Raw genomic sequence first — 16,920 nt, forward strand, 5'->3', positions numbered from 1 at the left:
TTGGACCCAAAAATATTTAAATGAGCATTTCTGAATATCAATAAAACATCTGCATATTTACCAAAAACCCCAAAAACAACAAAGAATCAACCAAACCAACTGCATGAATACAGGTGTGGATGTGTGTTGTAGGCAGTGTTCCAGTTGAACCTGTTCTCATTTTGGACAGATGTTGAGTTTGTGAGCTTCTCTCAACTTAACGTCTGCAATAATCCCTGAAGAAGCTGTTTGGAGCATCACTGGATGTTCTGCCGTGCAGAGAAATAAAAGTGCAAACCTTTGAGCTGCAGGTGAAGCAGCTATTCGACTCTCATCATGGCAAAGCTTCTCTGAGTGGACTGTAGTTCCCGTTTACAGCCAAAAGGGGGCACTGCTGCACCTCACAGACCACAATGTGATTCGTCTTGATGCATCTCAATCATCCAGGTAAGTAAATCTCCAAAAGTTGATTCTGTTCATCTGTTCATCAGCATTTTGTGGGAGAAACGTTTCGTCATCATCATCCAGGTGACGTCTTCAGTCTCAGCTGACTGCAGGTCTCAATCTTATAAACAGGATATTTGCATATTGACTGAAACCAGCCCACTGAGGGAACAATGGGCTGGGAGGTCAATGGTACTCATGGCCATTGGTCAGTGGTTGTTGATCAATGGTCATGAGAATTTGCATAATTATGATTAGGGAACTTACCCCTCCAGCCCATTGTTCCTTCACTGGGCTGGTTTCCTCCTCCTTCTTTATCCATCCTGCTTCGTCTTTGTGTTGGTGCCACTGTCTCCAACCTTACATCCCAGCAGCTCTCACTAACATCTTCTAAACCTTCACGTTCTGATTTTTTCTCTTAGTAATTTTACACTGCCTCTGCTGTTTGATCATTAACCTCAGACAAAGACAAATAAAAATATTTTATTACACAAGCAGAACTTAAACATCCAAATAATACAAAACTGCAGAGATGCTCAGATAAAAAACAAAACCTGCTGCAAGAATCCATATAAACAAACAGGAAGTGCCGCGGGCAGGTAGTTGATGATCGATCATTAGTGAGGTCATCGATGACACTAATGACCATCAGGAAGTGTCCCGCTGTCTGGTCCTGTGTGCCCTCAGCGGTCTGGAATGCAAACAGAACATGTTCATTATGTTTGACCTTAAAGAGAAAAACCATTCAACCTGTGGAGTCGCGTGTACAGCCCACAGGGCCAGGTGGCCCACGGGTTTCTTACATGCTACCACAATTTCCCACAATTTCATGTAACTTTAGAGGATTGTTGTAACTTCTGGCTCTTTTTATTACCATGCATCCACATATTCAAACCACTAAAGGTTATTTAAAAGGGCAGAGGGAGATGCAGGATGCTGAAAGGAAAGACTGCTCACAGCAGTTTTACAGGAAGTTTGTTTTGGTATCAAAACCATCAAACTCCTAGATGAATACTGAACCAATAATAAACTAAACAAGAAAACATAATTAATATAAGAAAATAATATTGAGTAATACATTAAAAAGATGAAATATTGAGTCAGTTAAAAACCAGTTAATATTTTCTGCTTTTTATGTGACATTTTTATCTCGGTGTCTATCTGCTGTGTTCTGCCATCATCGTGATGAGTCTCTGGCTACGTTCACACTGCAGGTCTTAATGCTCAATTCCGATTTTTTGATCAAATCCGATTTTTTTTGTCTCCTCGTTCACACTACAAATAAAATGCGACAGCAAACGCGCTCTAGTGTGAACGCTCAAAGCGGCCCGCATGCGCAAAAGAAGATGTCACACACAACGCGCTCTGTTTAGACCAAGAACAAACAGTATTGTTTGACTGATGGCCGTTAATATAAAGACTTCGGACTTTACGTTTCCCAATTTTTGCTTTAAGTTATTTTGTTATTTACATAATAATGTAAATAACCTAATAATGATCCTTATTGCTGTTTAAGAGAGGAGCGGTGCTTCAAAGGATAGCTGCAGATTTCTGTCAGAATCTGCAGATTATACAGTACAAATAAAATGTTTACGTTGTCTTCCCAACAGTTTCACTGACATCTACACTGGATGGCTAGGAAGCGTTCGCGATGTCTTCTCGGGCGCTGATAATTGGCTTCAGTCTTGTGTCGGTGACGTAAAAGGCGGATTTAATGCGACTTGACCGTTCAAACAGCAGTCGCTTTCTAAAACATCGGATATGTATCGGATTCAGTACCACATACGAAAGTGACCCAGATCGGATTTGAAAATATCGGATTTGCGCCGTTCACACTGTCATAGCATGATCGGATATGGGTCGCATAGGGTCAAAAAAATCGGATTTGATGCGCTTTCGCCTGCAGTGTGAACGTAGCCTCTGTTCTCACCTGGTGGCAGGTGGTTCTTTCCTCCGGCAATCAGTTCCAAAGAAGAAGGACGGCCAATCCTAGTGTGAGGACCAGAATCGGCTGACCAGTCCTCGAGACCTGAGAGAGGTCACACAGAGGTCACACAGAGGTCACACATATTTATATTTGAAGTTTGTGACACAGACACATTTTTAAAATATTTATTCTTTTGTTATTTGTTGTATTTTCATTCTTTTTTCATTCTCTGTATTGTGAAGCACTTTTGTGAAATTCGTGAAAAGCGCTATATAAATAAATTTTACTTACTTACTTTTTTTTAAACTTTTATTTAACCAGGAAGATCCCATTGAGATCAAAAACCTCTTTTGTTTCTGTGTCTCACAGTTATAGAAATTACTCAATTAAACACATGCAGCTACAACACACATGCAAAAATAAATGGAAAATAAAATGATAAAATAAAAATCAAACAAAAATTTAAAAATTCAGTTAAAATGACAGTCAATCTAATTGAAACAGTTGCATGTTATTGACTTGGCCTCAAGGATTCTTAGTTTAGATTTAAAAGCACTTAATGTAATGAATTCAGCCTTTTCTGCAACGACTGTATCGACTGTAAAGTGCGTGTATTTAAAATATTAACTGTAAAAAACAATCTTTTAAAACTTTAAACTTGTCCTCCGACCAACAGCCAGCTGAGCAACATTTGTCTGCAGTTTATACAGAGAAATAAAAACAGTGTTTAAAAAGACTCATTGCTGACCCCTCGTGGTGAAGCGTGAAGAGAATTGCAGGCAGATAGTCAAAGGAGCTTGGAAAGAAAAGCGTCTGGACTTCTTTAAGTTGCTTGAAGACGTTTCACCTTCATCCGAGAAGCTTCTTCAGTTCTAAGGTCAAATGGTGGAGAGTCCCAGATTTAAACCCAGTGGAAGTTTACCCCCAAAGAGGGACAAAGGACCCCCTGATGATCCTCTACCTAATCACATGAGCCGAGGTGTGAAAATGGGTGTGGGTCACAATCAGCCAGGGTTTCGGGTGAGCTCATTGTGAAACCTGGCTCCACCTTATCATGTGATTTCCTGAGGTCAGATGGCCCAGGATGTGAGTGGGCGTTAAGGCGTCTGGGGAGGATCTCAAAACTGGATCATAGATGGCAGAGAGTTTGTGTCGTAAACCCCGCCTCTGTTCAAAGATGGTCGCTCACAGTGGACATAGATGCTTCTTTCACTCCTCTTTCAAACCATCTGTCCTCTCTGTCCAAAATGTGAACATTGGACAGAGAGGACAGATAGAACCAGCTGTTTAAAACAGGCGTGTCCAACTCCAGGCCTCGAGGGCCGGTGTCCTGCAGGTTTTAGATCTCACCCTGGGTCAACACACCTGAATCGCATGATTAGTTCATTACAAGGCCTCTGGATAACTTCAGCACATGTTGAGGAGGTCATATAGCCCTCTGCATCGGCTGTGATGGATCAAGGACACATTTAAAACCTGCAGGACACCGGCCCTCGAGGCCTGGAGGTCCCACTCCTGATTTAAAAAGTAGATATTGTTCCAATTTCCATCTTTTTATTCTTGACCAGATTCACTGTTCACAATAATCCGTATTATTTTTTTGCAGCTCAGTTGATCCTCTCATAAACAAAAGATTTAAACTACTCTTAGTGTGGCTTCTGTGCTTGACATGACCATATAACGAGACTGGTTCTCCATAGTAGGAGGATCTGAAAAAAATCTGTGTGAAACTGAGTGTTTCTGAAGCCTGAGACTCACAGTGATTGTACGTTTCAGGTTATGTTTCATTGTGAACATTGATTTAAATGAAATACTATGATTCTGTCCTTTCCCAAAACATGTGAACACCAAGGAAGGAACAAATAAAAATGTAATTTCTCACCGTATTACTGGGATTATACACTTTATTGTACCTCATTTGGGATGATCGTGGTAGCGGAGACTTCATTGTCCTCTGCGCTGTTTGTGGCGTTATGAGCCATGGTCACTAAGAACACAGACACAGGAAGCACAGATAGGGCTGTCAGTACTGCAAAGTGCTACTTCTGTTGTTAACAGTCGCTATGCTGTGTGGCTCCTGTGCTGTTACCGTAGTAGTAGTCGAAGGTGGCATTGTAGTCATAGTCGTCATCGTATTCAGGCGTCGGTGTTGGCGTGTAGTTATCATCTTGAAGACTTCCTGTATTTCCTGTGGAGGTAAATAAAGAAGAAACATCAACGTGTTGAAAGATGGATTTAAGGGAAAGAGTCTTTTTTTTCAGTGTATGTATGTATGGCATAAAACGTAGCATACAAATAAGTGAAATGTTAGCATAAAACGCGCGGTCCAGATGAGCTGCTGAAGTTCAAACTGTGGTTGTTGGTGTCAGACAGGCTGGTCTCAGTATTTCAGACAATGACACGAGTCCCAATTCATGTCTCGCCATGCTTGCTGTTTTATTTTGAAAGTCTCTTGTTTCCACGTTCAGTGTCTTTAGTTTTGCTCCCGTGTGGTGTCATGTTCATTGGTGCCAGCTGTGTTTCCCAGGTGTTTCTTCTTCCCTCATTCTCTCCTGTGTATTTAAGTCCTCAGTCTCTTATTTCACGCTAAAGTTTGCATGTGCTTGTTTAGTTTCTGTTCTAGTTTTCATGCTTGGTTATGCCCCTGCCCGCCCTGCCCTGTTTTGTATTCATGCATTCAGCCTAATAAACTGCTCGCTTTTTGTTATACTTAGTTTCTTCTCTTCTGCGTCTGCGTGGCAGGAAGCATGGATTTATCCTGCTTTGAGATGCTGAGGGTGTAATCGCGTGTTGGACGTGATGAAGCTTTTCTCTGTTGCAGACACACATCCTCATTTTATTATGAAAAGAAAATCTAAGTGACTGAGAGCGGGGACTTCAAAACTCCTGTATAAAAGAAGAAAACTGAGGTTTACCAAAATCCCCTCTCTCATTTTGTTTTGTTATCTAATATCTACATTTAAGTGGATGTGAGTACCGACAGTCCTGCTCATATACCAATGAGACGGTGACTAAAAATCACTTGAGAGTTAATGATTTGCAGCTGAGATTGCACTCCGATTACACACTCGGGGTTAGACTCGGGGGACTTGGCGGTAATGTGATCACCTTCCTGTGGTTGTATTTTTAGACCTCGTTTACCAGAACAATCGGCCACTTCTGGTTTAACCGTCTGTTACGCACATTTTTAAAGACCTGATCATGAAAGAAATGATCATCAACAAAGCAAATATTATATTCCCTTCATGTTCACTTCTCTGTGTTCATAATACAAGACCGAAACATTAAGAACTACAATTTAGCCTTTTTCTTTAACCTTATGGGAATTACAGAGACATTTCCATTTATATTTAGTCTCTAAACTAAGAAGGACAATTTTGTCCAGAATTTATTTTTATAATATTTTATAAAAGATATAAAATTCTAGGATGTATTAGGAAGAACCGTCATCTAGTTATTTAGGTTTGGAAGATGGCTTTAAGGGAAACAGTTTCCCTCCAGTAAACTGGGGTAAAACTATCCTTCAAACAAAGTTTTACCAAAGGTTGACACACTCAGGAGGAAAGCTGGAAAATAAAAGGTTACAGTTAGAGAGCAAAGGATGGACGGATACTGAAATGACAAACTGAAGAACTGCAAGAATAAATAGTAGTTTATAAAGTTCTGGAATGAATAAATCTGAGAAAAAAAACCTGCTTTCGAGTTTTCATGGTAATATTTTGAATATCAACAACAGTTGGTGCAAAATGTTATCCAGGAAAAAACAGAAAAACACTTTTATTGTAGGACAATTAATGAATTCAGTTGACACCATGAGCGCAACAGCAGAGACTCTGAGAGTGAAAGTGTTCAGAAAATGTGCCGCAGCACGCTGGATGAACGAGCGCTTCGTCTCATTCTGACAGCTTGGCTCAGAGACTCGCCTCCCTCGGTGAACTTGCATGTTTAGATAAGAACGAGGACTCAAACGCTCCTCCTCCACGGGCGTTACCATATGGACTGAGACGTGTCGGGACCCGCAGAGTGAACTCAGGAACTCAAAAGAGCATTTACCATCAGCTTAATGAAGTCAAAGCTCACTCCATTAATGTTCTTTTAGGAATCCTGAGAGGTTGGCCTTTAAATACTTAAACTTTTTAATTATTTATGTAAAAAGGTCACGTATTTGGGGCGGGGGGGCTAAAACTTGAAAAACTTGAAGCTGGAGGACTGATTCTTGTCTACTTGCATCCACAATCTTTGCAGATCGTTGAATATGTCGGTCTGTCAGCAGGTGATATATCTCCCATCTCCGTCCTCACCAGCTCGCAGGTCCCAGCAGGTTGGGAAACTCTTGCTAACTGTGTTTAACACAGTTGTGGAAGTGCAGATCTGCATGTCCACATGTTTTAAAGTCAAAATTATAAAACTGGTCCGTGCATTACTTCTAGTGTTCAGCTCCTCATCAGTCTATTTGACTCACTTTTAGTTTATTCACCAAATCTTGCTTAGGGTCACAAAAACATGAAGGCTTAGCGTTAGCTACACGCTAAGGTGGCAGGGTGTTGGTGCAACGGGTGGAGAGTCTGGACCTGATCTTCTCAGACACACTGGGGGGGTTTGGAGTTTGCGTGACCCATCGGTGCCCTGCAGGCTGTGCGGGAGATTACAGAATTACCACCATGAAATGTAACAAAGCAAACGTGTTGGTAACTGTTTCTGTGCTATTTGATGCTTTGATCTATTCGCCAGACTCCAGCTCTTGTTTATACGTCATAAGCAACTAAAGTTACTGTTAATTCACTGGTTGTGACAGCTTGCTGGTTCGTGATCATGAAATGTCTCATCTGTTCGTATTACTGGACATGGAGACTCATGTTGCACACATTTTGATCTTTGTGTTTTGATGGTATCGTTGACAGACTGTGAAAGCAGAGACTTTCTGTCTGATCTCATCCAGGAGACAAAGTTTCACAATTCAGCTTGAAAAAATTCACTGGAGGGCAAAAATGAATCAACCTGCAGCTTGCTTACAGTTGGATGCACTCCGACTAACTCCCTTCATTTTCTGAAAACACTAAACTAATGGAGACATCGAAAAGGTTCAGATGAAACCCAGATAAAGCTTTTCCCATCTTTACCCTCAAGGCTAAGCTAAGTTAATCATATCCTGGATCCATTCATTAGTTTTAACTTTTAGCTAATTTTTTTCTTTTACTTGTTTGTCTTAGACACAGTATACTAGTCAGATACTTATATGTGGAGATATAACATGTTTAAAACAAGGTATGGCCTCCTCCAGATGTACTGCAGGCTGTTGGGTGTGTAATCAGGCAGCGGAGGCGACGTCTGGGTTCAACACTTTATTTTAGGCTTTACAGCGGAGCTCCATCTTGTTCTCGCTCTCTACTTTCTTCTTCTCTCCTCTTTCTCTTACCCAGCCTCATTAGCGGCACCCCTGGTCTGACAGGGTAACAGCATGTACTAATTTTCTTCCCTTATTATAGAACCTTGTAAACACAACACAGGCAGTCACCCTCCTGCACGTGGACAGCATGGTTTGCTTTCGAGGAATCGCTCTCCATTTCTGGATGAGTGCAGCCTATAGGTGTGTGATGGTAATGGGCTGTGGCTGAATCTCATATCGCATCAACCCAGTGAGTCTCAGGCATGTTTAATAGGAGATATATCAGGTTTAAATACTGACCATTGGAGTGTGTGAGTGTATGCTCCTGATCCAGAAAGGCCTGTGTTGCTGTGGCAGTGTGCTGATTATAGATGGTCCACCAAAGCATGGTGGCACTCATCATGCCTGTTGTCTATAATGTGAACCAACGCTACAAAGTCCACAGTGGAGTGTTAGAAAACAAATTACCAGTCACGCCATTGACTAACATCAACAATCACTGCTATGCAGATGATACTCGACGGCCTCTCCTGCCTCACTGATGTAGATACTGTACTGTATGTATTCAAATGTCCTCCACCTCAGTTCCAGCTTCAGTTTCAGCTTCTCTAACAAAGTCCGTCGGTACATCGCCCTCCTCGGCAGTAACAACGTCCTCAATTATCCAGGTAAGTAAATCTCCAAAAGTTGATTCTGTTCATCTGGGCGTCACTTGAATGAGTGACAGATGGTTCTCCCACTGAAATCGCGACGTCCTGATGAACCGAATCAACATTTGGAGACCTGCTAAGAACCCCGTTATCATCTTTGGTAACAGACGCTTATTTAAAGAACAAAAAGGAAGAATTACATCTGAATTTTGCATCTTACATCTCAAACTCATTCAGTCTTTTTGCCTTCACCTCCGAAAAATTGCAAAAATCAAACCTGGAACTTACTGTCAGTGTTCCTGTGACTCATCCTCCACAGCTGGTCTCTAATTGGTGCAGAATCCAGCAGCCCGGCTGCTAACTAAAACTAGCCAGTGCTCACATATTTATCTTATTCTTGCATCCCTTCACTGGTTTGCAGTGAAACACATACAGTTCTAAACTGACAGGCGCCTGCTTCTGTCACTGCAGATGGCCCCTTCAGTTGTATAACCAGGGTCTCCTAACTTCAGTTCAGTTTTATTTATATAGCGCCAAATCACAACAAAAGTCCCCTCAGGGCGCTTCATACTGTACAGTAGTACTGTCCCTCTCTCTGATTTAAAAGCAGAATGTGGGATGTTGGAATCAATGTTGTTTGATTGATTGTATGTCTATTTATGTGTCTCTGTGTTCAAATATCTATACTTGAATTTAATGTTCAGCTTCTTCGTAATATTATTAAACTGGGTCGTTTGGTACCGGGCCACGAGAGAAATTTATGGTTTTCAGGGTTTTTATTGTTAGCTCAGTTTCCCTGGGCCTTTTCCCGTGTTGTAGTTGTGTGTCTTATTTTGAAAGATTGGAGACCGCTGATCTAAGAGATCAAAAAATGTGCTAAGAAATTAATTTAAAACAAAGATTGAAAACATATTTTAAAAGATTTTGCTCAGTGCACATACAGAAGATTTCTCCGTACAGGTTTGACGGGCAGTTCAAATATCTATGGATGTTTTCACAACTGACAGGAAGCCGGGTACTGTATGAGACGGAGCGGCGGATTGCTGCAGAGATAGAGTTCAACTTTCCATTTGCACATCAGTGTGTGCACGAACCCTCATGAGCTTTGGGAGGGACTGAAAAAATGAAGTCACACATGAGTGGCTAACATGAGCTTCCCTTGTGCAGAGGTCAGGCTCATCCTGAAGCTATGACCATATTTAAAAGAACATGCTTGGAGTGTACCACTTTCCAGCTAATCATTGGGACAGTTCAGTCTGTTTAAGTTGTTAAGTCAACAGCAGTACCCACTGACAGTCACACCACGTGCACCCAAGCTGATATTCCACCTTCTCAAATTACTGCAAGTACCCCTGAGTGGAAACCCCTTAGAGATGAGGTGAGGACCTGCAAAGGGAGGTTGGCGTGGAGAAGCAGCTTCTTTGAGTCCCAAGCAGTCATTTGAGATCAGGAAGCCTCCTGGGTGCTTTTTGCCCTGAATATTTTCTCATAGAAGATTTCAGTATAGAATCAGAAGTCGCTGGAGAGACTGCAGATCTTGTCTGGCCTGAGATGGCTTTGGTTCCCCGGGGGAAACTAAAAATTCTTTGCTAGGAGGCAGGATGTCTGAGATAGTCTGCTGGCACTGTGACTTTACGCTTTCTACATTTAAAATAATTTTTTTCCTCTGGGTCATTACTGTTAGAGCTGCTGGTTCTGGGCCCAAGGTCAGTCCCTGAAGCTGAGACAAAGCAAGTGGAAGAGAATCATCTGGATTCAGGGCTGAGCCATGCGTACGATTGGAATTCATGAAATATAATTTAGAAAGGAAAATAAAGGAAAGGCTCATTTCAGCTCTATGACTGCTGTCACATCGTGTGTGTTTAAGTGTGGAGCTTTTTGAGTCACTGCTTTATCCACAGGAGCCAGGTCAAAGGACCAGATGCTTGTTTAGAGAACAAAAAGAAGAATTACAGCAGTTTCAGCTCTCTGGGCCTCACCATCTAACCACTGGAGACTTTTAGAGGAGTGATCGGTTTAATGATGCAGCTAATAACGACCCTCAGGAGACATCTAACTTATGACAAGAAGACAAAATTATGCTGAGATTTATTTATTTGTTTGTTTGTTTGTTTGAAAATCCACTTCATGAGAAAATAAAGATTTGTTCCATGACGTGAATTTCTCATGTCTGATTATAATCCGAAAACAGACTAACTACTGTCAAAATGAGTGTAGTGGAAGAAAAGGTCCTAACACACTCTACTGATGACACCACCAATCAGAAAGCGCTTCCTTCATGGCTTCTTTGCCATGGCAACATGTGGTGCGTTGGACAAAATGTGTGCTGCAGACATGAAATACACTTCCTATTGAAAAACACGAGTTACGTGCTGACTATCAACCCGAGGAGCAACACAGTAAAAGTCCCAACACGCCTGAGGGACCACACACTCAGCAACCTTCACTCCTCAGGCGAAGACGCGACCATGAAAGCAAACAGGTCTGATAAGAGCTTCATCACATAGCCCCAAACTCATCCACCCTCTTATTTAACACCTTTGCAACATTCATATCATTTTATTTTTAATAATAAGACAAAGTTACATAAATAAAGTTACTTTTAATTCAAATGTAATTTTTTTACTTGAATGTTTAAGTCTTCAACAAAATGATAATAATAAAGTGTAAGGAGAGGTGATGTCATATCGGAGGGGTGTGGTTAGGGTTATGTACAGCGATAAAGCTGTCATCACTACATTTCCTGGAAAATAACCCACAACATGGTGGCAGAGACACAACTTTACTCTTAATCTGAAGAATGTATCAAATCAACTAAAGTGGGCGGATCTTTGAAATGACCTGATTTTCTTTTATTATTAACTAAACGCTGATGTGATTATTTTGACCCAAGAGCTGGTCTTTAATCTTTGACACCATCACAAATGCACACAGTGACAGGTAAGGACATGTAAGAGCTGCAGGAGGCTTTTTACAGCATGATAACCTGTACCTGAAATAAAGCAACACACCTGTCAGCAGTTAAAGCTGGGGCCGACTCCCTGCATGAATATTACATTTTAGCTCGTTTATCTGTGCTCTGCTTTCTTAAAACCTCCTTTAAACTGAAGATATTTACAACACAGAGACTGGAACTAGTTTAGGTCAAAGGTCGCGGGTCACTTACCACGGCAGGACGGCACTACCAGAGCGAGCCAGAGAGAGATGGAGAGCAACACGTTCATTCTGGACGAGAGACACAAACTTTCTGAGAGAAAGAGAGAGCGTGAGAGACAGCCAGAGGGAGGAGGTGTGTCCTCAAACACACTCACCGAAAAGTAAATTCTTCCCAGCAGAGAGAATTTACAGGCCTGTAACGAGTCCTGACGTGGTGGGTCAGACTCAGTCTGCATTCACACTGGTTTGTCTCTCCACAGATGGACACTGTGGGGTTTATTAAAGTGGATCTAAAACAAAAACAAACACGTCCTCATAGAGCAGTATGTAACCAGCTTGTTTTAGCCCCTGTCCATTTAAGGGACTCAGCCCACTTTCTTCTAATTGGAAGGCTGTGAGGAAGCCCACAGAGGGGCAGCACCAAGTGCATATGAGCCATTCTTAAACTGTAAATCTTCCAGGCAACATAATTACTCATTGTTGATGCAAATGGAACTTTTCAGATGTGCCTGCACATGTTTAAGCTTGAATCTCATCAGGAATATGAGAGTGTACAGCTTAAAGATCCACAGGTTACCTGCTTACTATCGGACAAAGTGTGGATTAAGTCCTTCAGTCACAAGCTGTGTATAAACAAAGCCCATCATACTGAGTGAAGCAAGAAACTGTGCATAAAAGAAGAAATGCAGCCACCTTGATGTCATCTATTGTTTTGTGGACTTGGGTTTTGAAATGTCAGCTTTAGTGATTTGGCAGGGTGCAACCAGCTAATGCTAGCTTACTTAGTTAGCAAGCTGCATCCAGAAACTGTATGCATGCAATGCAAACACACTTGATAGCTGACACTAAGTGCAAAGTAACAGACCAATGAAATACTAGAATTTCACTGATTAAAATTGGAGCTCAGACATATTAATGCAAATAGCAGCCATGCTATTTGGGCTTTTGGAGCCAGCCTCAAGTGGCCACTCGGGGAACTGCAGTTGTTGCTGCTTTGTGTTGGTTGGTTGGTAGGCTTGGCCTGCAGGTACGAAACATTGATGTAGCCAAGATAAATTACCTTCCTGCCGTCAAAGCATCTATCTTTGACACCTCTATCATATCTCACTGCATCACTGATTTATCTGGAGCACAAGTCTTGATACAAACTTAAACTGAAAGTTAATTTAGTACAAAGCAAATCCTGACATGCAGAGAGAGAGAGTGTGTGTCATCAGCAGAGTTTTTCCAACATCTCAGTTTTACAGAACCAGACATGAAAACTCACTGTGTTCACTTTTTAAAATGTTTTTAATAACAAAAATGAATGTATCTGTACTGTACATGTAGACAAAAACAAAGAAAACTCCCCCATAAATCACACCTCTGTCACAGGGTAAGTACATGAGCTCATCTTATTCCCATGCAAACAGGAGTATTTGTTTAAAATAAAACACCAAAATTATACTTTCTCTTTTCAGGTATTCTTAAAAGAGAAAAATCTGAAGAGTTTTTGGGCACACCTGATGCCACATGAGGCGCTTATAGGGATAATAGGAGGTGTCCAAAGTGATCAGGAGCTAAAAGGAGCAAAGATCTGGCTCCAGTTAGCTCCTCTTCCTCTTACCATGTGAGTCTTTCAGGCAGAACCTAGTTGGCAGCACTTTGAGGTCAGACGTTAAAGACGCCCTGCGCTTCTGTTACAGTGAGAGTGAGTTGGAGTTTGGGGGCATTCTGCACTCTGAGCTTTGTCTACAGCTGTACACCTGAGTGCCATGAGGCTCATCTGTGTGTAAGAGCAGCAAACTGTCCACACTTTGATGTACACATTTTGTATGACGTCAGGAAATTGTTGCCACAAAATAATCAATTTTTTGAGTCATTTCCACAGTCAAACATTAGAGTTGACATCATCATGTTGTCAAGTTCATTCATTTAAATTTGTTTCTTCTATTTAGAAAGACAGTAGAAGATATCAAACACATTCATATTTTTGGAGGCTTTTCTAATTGTTTGAATGTTTTCCATTCATTTCTATTTAAATATATTCGATGAGGGGGCTGCAACTCGCCACAACTTAAAGTTGGGAAATTATCCAATTAATTTTGAAACTATGTATAAAAATGTTTGTACCTTCCAAACAGTTAATGCAAAAAAAAAAAGTTGAATAAAAGCTGAAAGTTTTTTTTTAATGATGGTGATTTAAAATCTGTTGGTGAACAAAACTACAAAACCTGTCTGGCCAACAGATGCTGGACCATTCACACCAACTGAACCAAGAAATCCCTTTAAAACCTTTGATGACTGCATATTTACATAAATTATACTTATTTTGATTGTATATCTTTATAATGAAGCCGTACAACCACGTAAATGTGAAACAATCTGATGACCATCAAACCATCTACCACCTTATTGTGTATATCATGTCATCATTACAAGAAACACCTAAAGAAACCCAGAACTGTCTCAGTAACCTCCTGCTGAGAAACACACTGCAGGATATTCCATTATACGGGACTAACTGGTAATGAGTTAATTACCAGTTAAGATACTGTGTTACAGGTAAATGTGATGATGTTATTTGAGCTAAATATGTTCTTTAAGCATCTGCATGATGGATGGATCCTTTACATGCTGTTTGCTCAACAATCGCCTGACCCCAGTTCATGCAGTCTTCTAATTGGAAAACTGTGAGGAACAAGAATGCGATTGTAAGAAGAAAAACGATCCACCACATGAGATCAACGCACCTGAGAAGACGCTCACACAAAGCCTGCAGTGAGAAACTCCTGTAGCCACAGACATGTTCGAGCAGAGGGTAAGTCGACTCCAACCAAGCAGCCGGCGCTCGATTCACTGCTCGTTCCTGCAGCCGTAGGTGTGAATGAGTAATGGTTAGCTCTGACTGCTGACCTGTCTGGGATGAATCTCACTTTGCAGCTGGTGTAGGCTCTTATAAATATCCTGATCTTGTTTTAATAGTCAAATAGAGATTATGCTTATTTACTGTGTTTCATTGCTCTATAACGTCTTTAGGGTTGTCACAGCACATCATCACTATCTCTCTCTCTCCCTTTCCTCCTCTTCTGTCACACCAACCCTGCCTTCACTGCCTCTGTGCCTTTTGTTTTTACCCAGCAGTGACGAGCATCACCTGTGGTAGTTGTTGCTAACCTTCACCAGTCCATTGATGATCCTCATACTTGTTTGGCACTGAATGCCCTGGCAGCCCGCCCCATCCATCTGCATTTGGCACGAGCACGAGGAGTCTCATTTAAACATGGTTGCACTCCTGTCAGAGTTTGACTTGAACAAAGAGCTGCAGATGAGTCACTTGGCTCAAAGTTTCTTATCCTGAAAGCTTTCATCCATGTTTATCTTCTAATTAATCCAAACACAAAATAGGTCTGAACCACACTGTGCACTCCTTCATGCTTCTGTAGCCGCGGAGCTAAGAATCATTGTATTCATTTAATCTTAGTTTCATTTCATTTATCCCTTTAGCGTTCCAGTCAACCAAATGGTAGAGCACATTTTCACTGACATTCACCTACCTTGTTGAGTCTTTGGTTTTTCATCTGTAATGCCAAAGAAATCCACCAGAAGGCGCTGTGAATGGCTGTTGGCTCTTCTCTCCCAACCAGGGAGTCAGAAACAAAAAACCATCCAACATATTTTGAGGGTATTTGATGAAACTAAAGTAGGAAGATATAATTTTTTGATATATGGCAGTTAGAAGACTTATTAAACAGATGTATGTCACTTGACAGCATTAAAAAAGTGAAATTAAATGTTTAATCATTTTTTTAAAAAGTGGTGAACCAAACGGTTGATTTGTCCCTTTATGGTGCCAATGCTAACATAACCTAAATGTTATTAAAATTGATTATTTGCCATTTTGTTTATCCATTGCTATTGATAAATCACATTAAGTGTTAGCAAAGCAAGAATATGCTGAAAGAATTTCCTCAGTAAGTCTTTTTTGTAACTTTCTGAGTTAATATTAGTAAATATGGTTAAAAAAAAAAAAAAAATGACATGTGGAAATCACAAATATCACAACTGATTAGCTTTTGACCAAATTACAGTAGCTGGTAAATTAATATTACTAAGTATTACTAAGAAATTATAATTTGATGTTGAACAAGTGCTATATGGACGCTAAACAATTATATGGCTAAAAATCACATGGTCCTGTGGCATGACACTCATGACACCATCCACCTTCAACCACAGTGTGTTTGAGTTCATGGTTTTATGGCACTCTCCACCAGTATATTGCCAACAAACCAGATGAGTGGGGCTTTAAATTGTTCACCTGGCATCATCCACGACTTGCTGCTGTGTCAGGAGGATCTACATTCTTCAATGCTCCCCTGAGTGAAAAGGAACACAAGCTCCCTTTAAGGGGCCAAAGCTGTAAAAAAAAAAAACACTTTGCAAACCCATAAAAGAACCTCAGCTCTTCACAAGTTTCAGCTTGGTCCAGAACTTGGGTGTCAGGTGCATTGGTACTGTATGACCAAACTGCACCGGTGGAGCTCCCCTGATGGCAGACAAAGACCTGATGAAGAAGGGCCATGGAGCCTGTGATTACCGGTATGATGAAGGTCTGATTGCAATAAAATGGTTTGACAAGAAATGTGTCAACCTCCTAAACAAGGCCTGTGGGGTTCATGGTTCTTTCATCGGTCAAAAGGTGGAGCAAAGAGTCCAATGCAAAGATCACCATCCCATGCCCATCACTCATCCCTGTGTATAATTATCATATGGGAGGAATTAAACTTTCTGGTATGCTATTACACCTGTATAAGACAAGTTATAAGTTACAAGTTAAGGAGATGGCATATCCCACTGTTCGGATACATCCTTGACTTGAATACCTGGTCTACAAGAGGGACTGTGCCCTGCTGGACCAGAAACTAATGGCTCTCAAAAGGTTTCCGCCTGGCTGTGTCTGAACCAAGTTAACAAGCCAGCATCTAGAGTTGGACAACCATGATCCAGCTCTTAAAGACCGCAGAATCAATGCTACACCCTAAGACCCCAAAGACAGAAACCACAAGCAGATGTGATTGATTTGCACTTTTTATTTTATTTTTTAAAAACAAAACTGATTTTGCAGAGTAGCATTCAATCAGAAGTGGCCTGAATGTGAGTGTTTTGTGCTGCAGCACATTTTTCACATTTGCAGATGAAAACTATGTATTTTGTTGTTTGATAGAATACTTTCCTTGGAAAACAGCAATGTTCACTGGCATGCTACTAGAAATAAACTGTATCCAATGGCCTGGACAGTTTTTGTTATTAATGTAATTATAATTTGGCCCTTTATTTGATTTTTTCAACTGTATTATCTAATGTACTTGTATTTGCATGACATTTCATACTTTTAC

At 40.9% G+C, this 16,920-nt stretch overlaps 1 long non-coding RNA gene across 1 annotated transcript; it reads right to left on the bottom strand.

Annotated features, from left to right (window-relative positions):
- Nucleotides 1–891: 891 nt before the first annotated feature.
- On the bottom strand, nucleotides 892–11,629 carry LOC146699468 (uncharacterized). The gene is made up of 5 exons (XR_014922840.1): nucleotides 11,553–11,629; nucleotides 4,440–4,538; nucleotides 4,264–4,337; nucleotides 2,354–2,452; nucleotides 892–1,114 (listed from the first exon to the last, which is right to left on the bottom strand). It is a non-coding gene; the product is annotated as an uncharacterized LOC146699468 (long non-coding RNA).
- Between the last annotated feature and the right edge of the window lie 5,291 nt (nucleotides 11,630–16,920).

This window comes from Copadichromis virginalis, linkage group LG11, assembly GCF_057382275.1.
Source record: "Copadichromis virginalis isolate Kocher_CV1m ecotype Utaka linkage group LG11, C_Virginalis_male_GT1.1, whole genome shotgun sequence".
NCBI lineage: Eukaryota > Metazoa > Chordata > Actinopteri > Cichliformes > Cichlidae > Copadichromis > Copadichromis virginalis.